An 11,409-nucleotide genomic window follows, 5' to 3' on the forward strand; every position below is an offset into this window, starting at 1 on the left:
TTGGACAGCGGAGACTCTCTCAATAAATTCATCAATATTGAAATTGTATTTATAATTATCATAGCAATATTTCAGGATAGCAAAATTTTCAGGTCTATAAACTGAATCATCAAAATCTTCAAACTTTTCAAACAAAGATTCAATTTCATAAGCACCTTAAAAGCAACAAATTCTTCTATTCGTTCCACATCATAATAATCATATCTACCATTGGCATAAGAAGCCAAGGTTTCATTATCATTAAATTTGCATGAAAAGGGAAGGTCTGGAGCATTCATCCTAGAGCAACAAGTAAAATCATATCTCAAGCATAAACTCCAAGCATACCAATGCAACATATCAATTTGATCCCATAAAAGTTTCCCTTTTTGTGTCAAGCGATAATCCCTAAAGTATTCACGTTGATCCAATGTGTCTCCCATTATCATGTTAAATGGGGTTTTCTCAGGATTACCAAAGTAGTGCATAATATTTTTCACATAATGAGCATCGAGGGTTTTAGGAGGTTCCCCATCTCCATGAGTAGCAAGTACCACTAATTTTTTTGGTGTTTTGTGTTCCATATCCATAACTAAATGTAGAGAACAACTTAGAACTGAAAATAAAAACTACTTAGTGATAAAGCAAACAAGCACACACGAGAATATTCACCCCACGCTATTGCTCCCTGGCAACGGCGCCAGAAAAAGGTCTTGATAACCCACAAGTATAGGGGATCGTTTCTAGCCTTCTTCGATAAATAAGAGTGTCGAACCCAACAAGGAGCTAAAGGCAGAACAAATATTACCTCAAGTTCTATCGACCACCGATACAACTCTACGCACACTTGAAGTTTGCTTTACCTAGAACAAGTACGAAACTATTTTGCAAGAATAAAACTATGAGTACTTTGTGAGAATAAAACTACGAATAAAATGCAAGGTAATGAAAGTGGATAGCTTTGTCAACAAGAAAGTCATTTGTCCCTAGGCAATCGATAACAAGTATCGGTAATCATTTTTGCAATTTTATATGAGGAGAGGCATGAGCTAACATACTTTCTCTACTTGGATCATATGCACTTATGATTGGACCCCTAGCAAGCATCTACGACTACTAAAGATCATTAAGGTCATGAAACCCAACCATAACATTAAGTATCAAGTCCTCTTTACTCCCATACGCCATAACCCACTTATCCGCGTTTTGGCTGCTATCATCCCCCGCAACACTGACAATAAGCGAACCATGAACATATTGCAACACCCTATAGCGGGGGCCCCTCGCATTTGCACGAGACTGAGGGCACCGTAGGACAACACCATAAATAAAATATACAATCATACCAACCAAGATCACGATTAACCCATAGGAAAAAATGGATCTACTCAAACATCATAAGATAACCATAGATCATTGGGAAATAATATATGGAGTTGAGCACCATGTTTAAGTAGAGATTACAGCGGGGAGAAGGGGTGTTAAACCGCTGCATAGAGGGGGGAGAGTTGGTGTTGACGGTAGCAAGATTGTTGATGTAGATTATCGTCACGATCCTAGCCTTAGCGGCACTCCAACGCCACCCGGAGAGAGGGAGAGAGATCCCCCCCTCCTTCTTCTTCTTCCTTGGCCTCCCCCCTAGATGGGAGGAGAGTTCCCCCTCTGGTCCATGGCCTTCATAGTAGCGGAGGGGCAGGAGCCCCTCCGAGATTGGATCTCCCACTCTGTTCTCTTCTGTTTCGCGCACGCTAGATCTGGCCCTTCACGATTTCTTAAGTTCCCGGAGATCCATAACCCCGATTGTGCTGAAATTTCTACGCGATTTTTTCCATAAATTACCTTTCTTGCACCAGAAGAAGGGCTCCAACTGACGTTCAAGGAGGGTACGATACACCAGGGCGCGCCTGGGCCCTGGTGGCACGCCCTGGTGGGTTGTGGAGGCCTCAGGCATCCGCTTACGTTGATTCCACCTCCTAAAATTCACAAATATTCCAAAATAATTCTCCGTAGATTTTTATCACGTTTGGACTTTGATTGATATGGATTTTCTGCGATACAAAAAACAAGCAAAAAAGGGAACTGGCACTGGCCGCTGGATCAATAGGTTAGTCCAATAAATTATATAAAAACCTGCCAAAAGTATGTGAAAGTTGTATAACATTGGCATGAAACAATCAAGAACTATAGATACGACGGATACATATCAATATCTCCCAAATATTACAAAGAATCAAGTTTATTTTGTCCAATGATATTCATGAAAGTTTTTATATGTTGCTTTTGATAAGCTCAAACAAATTTAAGTGAAGAACATGAGCATAAATGTTTGCATCTCTTAAAAACATATAAGTTAAGCATGAGAGAATTTCTTCAAAAATATTAAAGCAAATCATGCTCAAAAAGATATAAGTGAAGCACTAGAGCAAAAGACAAACTACTCCAAAAAGATATAAGTGAAGATCAAGTGAGTAGTTAAGTAAATAGGTAGCTATGTGAGGACTCTCTCTTATTTAAAAAAACTTTTAGATCTAAATATTTTATTAAAACAACAAGCAAAACAAAATAAAATGACATTCCAAGAATAGCACATATCATGTGAAGAAGCAAAAACTTAGGATCAACCGATACTAACCGATAATTGTTGATGAAGAAAGGTGGGATGCCTACCGGGGCATCCCCAAGCTTAGATGCTTGAGACTTCTTGAAATATTATCTTTGGATGCCTTGGGCATCCCCAAGCTTGAGTTTTTGCGTCCCCTTAATTCCTTTTATATCACGATTCCCCTAAATCTTAGAAACTTCATCCACACAAAACTCGACAAGAACTCGTGAGATACGTTAATAGAAATCAATGCAATAACCTTATCATTCTCTACTGTAGAAAATCACTAAAATCATTATTTAACATTTCATACTAAATGCCTCTGCATATTTAATACTCATATCCACAAATAGAATCATTAAACAAGCGAACAGATGCAAACAATGCAAACATAACAGCAATCTGGCAAAACAGTACAGTCTGTAAAGAATGCAAGAGTATTAATACTTCTTTAACTACAAAAATTGTGAAAAATTACCAAACTGGTGAAAAATTATCAGATCTTATTTTGCAAAATGTTTCAACATTTTTCTGACTTTTCTCGGGAATTTTTGCAACATCGATAAACTTTCTGTTTTGAAACAGCAACATGTGGACTTCCAAAATAAGCATGGCAAAGGCTATCCTTGACATTTTTATTGAAAATGAAGATGCAAAAAATTATTATAAATAATAGAAATAAAATCCACAGAAATTAAAATGACGCTCCAAGCAAAACACATATCATGTGGCGAATAAAAATGTAGCTCCAAGTAAGGTTACTGATAATGTTGGAGATGAAAGAGGGGATGCCTTCCGGGGCATCCCCAAGCTTAGTTGCTTGGATCTTCCTTGGATATTAACTTGGGGGTGCCTTGGGCATCCCCAAGCTTAGTGTCTTGTCACTCCTTATTCTCCTCATATCGACATCTCACCCAAAACTTGAAAATTTCAATCACACAAAACTTAACGGAACTTCGTGAGATAGGTTAGTATGATAAAGAGCAAACCATTTCACTTTGGTACTGTCAAAGACAAGATTCATAATTTTTTCCACACAATTCATACTGTACCTTATCATTTCCACAATTGATATTAAGCAATATAAGTTATAGAAACTAGAAAACATGCAAACTATGCATTGAAAACATAATCTATCAAAAACAGAACAGTCTGTAGTAATTTGTACTCCAACCATACTTCTGCTACTCCAAAAATTCTGAAAATTTAGGAAAACGTAGGGAATTTATATATATATCACCTATGAAAAATTCAGATCAAAATCACATTCCAATGAATTATTAAAATTCCTGGACTGAGCGCAAAAGGTTTTGTTTTTGGACAGAATCAAGTCAACTATCATCCACACTATCCCGAAGACTTTACTTGGCACTTTATTGAAACAAAAGGAATAAAACATGATTAGTATTGTAGATTAATCATGTGAACATACAAAAACAGTAGGTTTAAATGTTGGGTTGTCTCCCAACAAACGCTTTTCTTTAATGCCTTTTTTGCTAGGCATGATGATTTCAATGATGCTCAATTAAAAGGTAAGAATTGAAACATAACAAGAGCATCATGAATCACATGACAAGCACATTGAAGTCTAACCCACTTCCTATGCATAGGGATTTTGTGAGCAAACAATTTATGGGAGCAAGAATCAACTAGCATAGGAAGGCAAAACAAGCACGACTTCAAAACTTTCATCATAAAGAGCGGAAACTTGATATTAGTGAGATATATAGAAGCATATATTCCTATCTCATAACAATTTTCAGTGGCATCATGGATGAACTCAACAATATAACTATCACATAAAGCATTCTTTTCATGGTCCACAAGCATAAAAAATTTACTACTCTCCACATAAGAAAATTTATTCTCACGAATAGTAGTGGGAGCAAACTCAACAAAATAACTATCATGTGATTGGAAATTAAAATCATGATGACAAGTTTCATGGTTATCATTATTCTTTATAGCATACATGGCATCACCATAATCATCACATATAGCAACTTTGTTATCATAGTCAATTGAAGCGTCATCCAAAATGGTAGATTCATCACTAAATAAAGTCATGACCTCTCCAAATCCACTTTCATCATTATAATCATCATAAATAGGAGGCACTCAAATCATTATAAAAAATTTGCACATCAAATCTTGGGGGACTAAAAATAGCATCTTCATCAAACATAGTGTCCCCAATCTTATGGCTTTGCATATCGTTAGCATCATGGATATTCAAAGAATTCATACTAACAACATTGCAATCATGCTCATCATTTATAGCAAAAATTCTATTGAATTCTTCTTCTATCAATTGAGCACAATTTTCCTTTCCATCATTTTCCCAAAATACATTATAAATATGAATAATATGATGCGATCTCAATTCCATTTTTTGTAGTTTTCTTTTATAAACCAAACTAGTGATAAACAAGAAACTAAAAGATTTGATTGCAAGATCTAAAGATATACCTTCAAGCACTCACCTCCCTGGCAACGGCACCAGAAAAGAGCTTCTTTGATGGGATGTGAGTGCCGCTTACCTAACCTCCCCGGCAACGGCGCTAGAAAAGAGCTTGATGTCTACTATGTAACTTTATTCTTGTAGACTTGTGCTGGGCCTCCAAGCGCAGAGTTTTGTAGGACACTAGCAGTTTTCCCTCAAGTGGATGACCTAAGGTTTATCAATATGTGGGAGGCATAGGATGAAGATGGTCTCTCTCAGCATAGGATGAAGATGGTCTCTCTCAAACAACCCTACCACCAAATACAAGAAATCTCTTGTGTCCCCAACACACCCAATACAATGGCAAATTGTATAGGTGCACTAGTTCGGCGAAGAGATGGTGATAAAAGTGTAATATGGATGGTAGAAATATATTTTTATAATCTGAATAAATAAAAACAGCAAGGCAGTGAACGATACAACGGAGCACAAACGGTATTGCAATGCTTGAAAATGAGGCCTAGGGTCCGTACTTTTGCTAGTGCAATCTCCCAACAATGCTAATATAATTGGATCATATAACCACCCCTCGCGTGCGATGAAGAATCACTCCAAAGTTCTTATCTAGCGAAGAACATAAGAAGAAATTGTTTGTAGGGTACGAAACCACCTCAAAGCTATTCTTTTCGATCAATCTATCCTAGAGTTCTTACTAAAATACCACCAAGCTATTCTTCGATCGATCTAACCAAGAGGTCGTACTAAAATAACACCATATAATACACATCAACCAACTCTAATGTCACCTAGATACTCCAATGTCACCGCGAGTATCCGTGAGTTGATTATACAATATGCATCAAATAATTTCAGATTCATAATACTCAATCCAACACAAAGAACCTAAAAGAGTGCCCCAAGATTTCTAACGGAGAAACAAAGATAAGAATGTGCATCAACCCCTATGCATAGATTACCCCAATGTCACCTCGGGAATCTGTGAGTTGAGTGCCAAAACATATATCAAGTGAATAATTATGATACCCCATTGTCACCACGGGTATTCATAGCAAGACATACATCAAGTGTTCTCAAATCCATAAAAGTATTCAATCCGATAAAATGAAATCTCAAAGGGAAAACACAATTCATCACAAGATAGAGAGGGGGAAACACCATATGATCCGACAATATTAACAAAGTCGGTGATACATCAAGATCGTGACATCTCAAGAACACGAGAGAGATAGAGAGAGATTAAACACATAGCTAATGGTACAAACCCTCAGCACTGAGGGTGGACTACCCCCTCCTTGTCATGGTGGCCGCCAGGATGATGAAGATGGCCATCGGTGATGATTTCCCCCTCCGACAGGGTGCTGGAACAGGGTCTAGATTGGTTTTCGGTGGCTACAGAGCCTTGCGGCGGTGGAACTTCTGATCTAGGTTAACCCCCAGGGTTTTTGGAATATTTGGGATTTTATAGGGCAAAGAGGGGCTGTGGGAGGCCACTGAGGTGGGCACAACCCACCTAGGCATGCCCTGGTGGGTTGTGCCCCCCTCAGGGCACCCTCTAGGTGCTGCTCTGGCCCATCAAGAGTCTTCTGGTCCATAAAATATCCACAAAAAGTTTCGCGGTGTTTGGACTCAGTTTGATATTGATTTCCTGCGATGTAAAAAACAAGCAAAAAACAGCAACTAGCACTGGGCACTAGGTCAATAGGTTAGTCCCAGAAAATGATATAAAGTTGCTATAAAATGATTGTAAAACATCCAAGAATGATAAAAATAACAGCATGGAACAATCAAAAACTATAGATACGTTGGAGACGTATCATTGGGTTCGTAACTCTTACTTATCGAAAGGACTACGATTGATCCCCTATACATTTGGGTCATCACATGTCATGGGAGAGTGTGAGCATTGATCGGGTAGTAGGGTCCGATGAAAATATGAAGACATATCGGATGCACATTGTAAAGCACTTTATCACAATGCATTGGTTCCCTTCGACCAGTCAGTAAATTCATTTAATCACATAGGAGCACAGTTCATGTATGTCGCAATCAGTGGGAAGGTTGTGTGGTCCAAGTGGAACGTGCCAAGCCTAGTGGAATGATAGAGGATATGTTGGTGAGTATTTTTGTTCTTACTTTGCCCCCGTGTAGAAATTTTCCTATGAAATGTTTGAACCGAACTTGCTAATGATTTGTTATACTTGACAGCTCAACTACAGGAATGAGTTTTACAAACAAATGTATCCAAAAGACAAGTCATTTGGCATGATCCATTGTTGGGCGTCGCTCCAAAACCATGAGAAGTGGAAATGTAGGGACAATGAAAGATTCCAACCTACGAAGATAGCTAAACCATCATGGGCTCTAGATGTTGACAATAATGATGATGTCGTTGATGCCATTGATGAAGTCCCTAACTTTACTCCCAACTCGACGGCGACTACCAAAGTCAACATGCCATCAGGAAGGAGAGGTGGGAAAGATAAGCAAAAGAATGGAGGAGATGTAGTTGTGTTCAAGAAGGCGGTCGAAGAGATAATAGCAAAAAAGGAGTTGGATTTAGAGAAAAAAATAAGAGAAGCAATCGAGGTGGTTGGAGGTCAAGGCAATGGAGGAGCCCAAAGTTGCATGTGAGGAATGCAAGGCAACAATTGAAGAAGAGAAGTTCAGAGTCCTTGCGCCTGGATCTTTGAGGGCAAGGCGTGCAATGAGCTGCAGGTGGCCAACAGGATCATCGACGAGGCTCGCTGCTGGTTGTATGCTGGATTGCTAGCTTTTGGCGCCAATGAAAAAGTTTTTTTATTCACCTTGAGTTCTCACGGTAGTGATAGATACAGTTGTGCTTGGCTGCCGGCACCAGCAAGTGGCACCAGCAAGCTATGTGTGAGTGAGTTTGTAATTGTTAATGTAACCCATCTCCTTCATCAATGAAAATCAGCATCTAGCTGCTTTTTCGTCAAAAAAAGAGTCATTGCGCACGAAGTGAATCCGAAGAAGATAGATCAAGAATGCAAGATCATGTTCATGTGTCTTGTTGTGGAGGCCCAGTAAGTGTTGGAAATATGCCCTAGAGGCAATAATAAAAGTATTATTATATTTCATTGTTCATGATAATTGTCTTTTATTCATGCTATAACTGTATTATCCGGAAATCGTAATACACGTGTGAATACTTAGACCACACTATGTCCTTGGTAAGCCTCTAGTTGACCAGCTCGTTGTGATCAACAGATAGTCATGGTTTCCTGACTATGGACATTGGATGTTGTTGATAACGGGATCACATCATTAGGAGAATGATGTGATGGACAAGACCCAATCCTAAGCATAGCATAAAAGATCGTGTAGTTCGTTTTGCTAGAGCTTTGCAAGTGTCAAGTATCTCTTCCTTCGACCATGAGATCGTGTAACTCCCGGATACCGTAAGAGTGCCTTGGGTGTACCAAACGTCACAACGTAACTGGGTGACTATAAAGGTGCATTACAGGTATCTCCGAAAGTAGCTGTTGGGTTGACACGGATCGAGACTGGGATTTGTCACTCCGTATGACGGAGAGGTATCTCTGGGCCCACTCGGTAATGCATCATCATATTGATCTCAATGTGACCAAGGTGTTGGACACGGGATCATGAATTACGGTACGAGTAAAGTGACTTGCCGGTAACGAGACTGAACAAGGTATTGGGATACCGACGATCGAGTCTCGGGCAAGTAACGTACCGATTGACAAAGGGAATTGCATACAAGGTTTGATCGAATCCTCGACATAGTGGTTCATCCGATGACAACATTGAGGAGCATGTGGGAGCCATCATGGGTATCCAGATCCCGCTGATGGTTATTGACTGAGAGAGTCTCGGTCATGTCTGCATGTCTCCCGAACCCGTAGGGTCTACACACTTAAGGTTCAGTTACGCTAGGGTTATAGGGATATGTATATCCAGTAACCCGAATGTTGTTCGGAGTCCCGGATGAGATCCCGGACGTCACGAGGAATTCCAGAATGGTCCGGAGGTAAAGATTTATATATGGGAAGTCCTGTTTCGGGCATCGGGACAAGTTTCGGGGTTATCGGTATTGTACCGGGACCACCGGAAGGGTCCCGGGGGTCCACCGGGTGGGTCCACCTGTCCCGGGGGGCCACATGGGCTGTAAGGGGGTGCGCCTTGGCCTAATGGGCCAAGGGCACCAGCCCCACATAGGCCCATGCGCCTAGGGTTTAAGGGGGCAAGAGTCCTAGGAGGGTAAGGCACCTCCTAGGTGCCTTGGGGGAGGGAAAACCCCCCTTGGCCGCCGCACCCCATAGGAGATTGGATCTCCTAGGGCCGGCCACCCCCCCCTTGGCACCCCTATATATAGTGGGGGAGAGGAGGGACTTCATACCTGAACGCCCTGGCCTTTGGTTGCCTCCTTCTCCCTCCCCAACACCTCCTCCACCTCCATAGTGCTTAGCGAAGCTCTGCCGGAGTACTGCAGCTCCATCAACACCACGCCGTCGTGCTGCTGCTGGTGCCATCTCCCTCAACCTCTCCTCCCTTCCTTGCTGGATCAAGAAGGAGGAGACGTGGCTGTTCCGTACGTGTGTTGAACGCGGAGGTGCCGTCCGTTCGGCGCTGGTCATCGGTGATTTGGATCACGTCGAGTACGACTACATCATCACCTTGCAAGCTTCCGCACGCGATCTACAAGTGGTATGTAGATGCAAACTCTCTCCCTAGACTCGTTGCTTAGATGAACTCATAGATGGATCTTGGTGAAACCGTAGGAAAAATTTTTAATTTTCTGCAACGTTCCCCAACAGTGGCATCATGAGCTAGGTCTATGCGTAGTTCTCTTTGCACGAGTAGAACACAACTTTGTTGTGGGCGTGGATTTTGTCATCTTACTTGCCTCTACTAGTCTTTTCTTGCTCAACGGTATTGTGGGATGAAGCGGCCCGGACCAACCTTACACGTACTCTTACGTGAGACCGGTTCCACCGACTGACATGCACAAGTTGCATAAGGTGGCTGGCGGGTGTCTGTCTCTCCCACCTTAGTTGGAGCGGAATCGATGAACAAGGCCCTTATGAAGGGTAAATAGAAGTTGACAAAATCACGTTGTGGTGATTCGTAGGTAAGAAAACGTTCTTGCTAGAACCCAATTGCAGCCACGTAAAAGATGCAACAACAATTAGAGGACGTCTAACTTGTTTTTGCAGCGATTGATCATGTGATGTGATATGGCCAGAAGTTGTGATGAATGATGAATTGTGATGTATGAGATCATGTTCTTTGTAATAGGATTCACGACTTGCATGTCGATGAGTATGACAACCGGCAGGAGCCATAGGAGTTGTCATTATTTTTTGTATGACCTGCGTGTCATTGAATAACGTCATGTAAACTACTTTACTTTATTGCTAAACGTTAGTCAAAGAAGTAGAAGTAGTCGTTGGCGTGACAACTTCATGAAGACACGATGATGGAGATCATGATGATGGAGATCATGGTGTCAAGCCGGTGACAAGATGATCATGGAGCCCCGAAGATGAAGATCAATGGAGCTATATGATATTGGCCATATCATGTCACAACTATATAATTGCATGTGATGTTTATTATGTATTATGCATCTTGTTTACTTAGGACGACGGTAGTAAATAAGATGATCCCTTATAAAATTTCAAGAAGTGTTCTCCCCTAACTGTGCACCGTTGCTACAGTTCGTCGTTTCTAAGCACCACGTGATGATCGGGTGTGATGGATTCTTACGTTCACATACAACGGGTGTAAGACAGTTTTACACAGCGAAAACACTTAGGGTTAACTTGACGAGCCTAGCATGTGCAGACATGGCCTCGGAACACGGAGACCGAAAGGTCAAACACGAATCGTATAGAAGATACGATCAACATGAAAATGTTCACCGACGATGACTAGTCCGTCTCACGTGATGATCGGACACGGGCTAGTCGACTCGGATCGTGTAACACTTAGATGACCAAAGGGATGTCTAATCTAAGTGGGAGTTCATAATTTGATTAGAACTTTATTATCATGAACTTAGTCTAAAACCTTTGCAAATATGTCTTGTAGATCAATGGCCAACGCTAATGTCAACATGAACTTCAACGCGTTCCTAGAGAAAACCAAGCTGAAAGATGATGGCAGCAACTATACGGACTGGGTCCGGAACCTGAGGATCATCCTCATAGCTTCCAGGAAACAATATGTCCTAGAAGGACCGCTAGGTGACGCTCCCGTCCCAGAGAACCAAGACATTATGAATGCTTGGCAGTCTCGCGCTGATGATTACTCCCTCGTTCAGTGCGGCATGCTTTTCAGCTTAGAACCGGGGCTCCAAAAGCGTTTTGAGCATCACGGA

This window comes from Triticum dicoccoides, chromosome 5B (genome assembly GCF_002162155.2).
Source record: "Triticum dicoccoides isolate Atlit2015 ecotype Zavitan chromosome 5B, WEW_v2.0, whole genome shotgun sequence".
NCBI classification, from domain to species: domain Eukaryota; kingdom Viridiplantae; phylum Streptophyta; class Magnoliopsida; order Poales; family Poaceae; genus Triticum; species Triticum dicoccoides.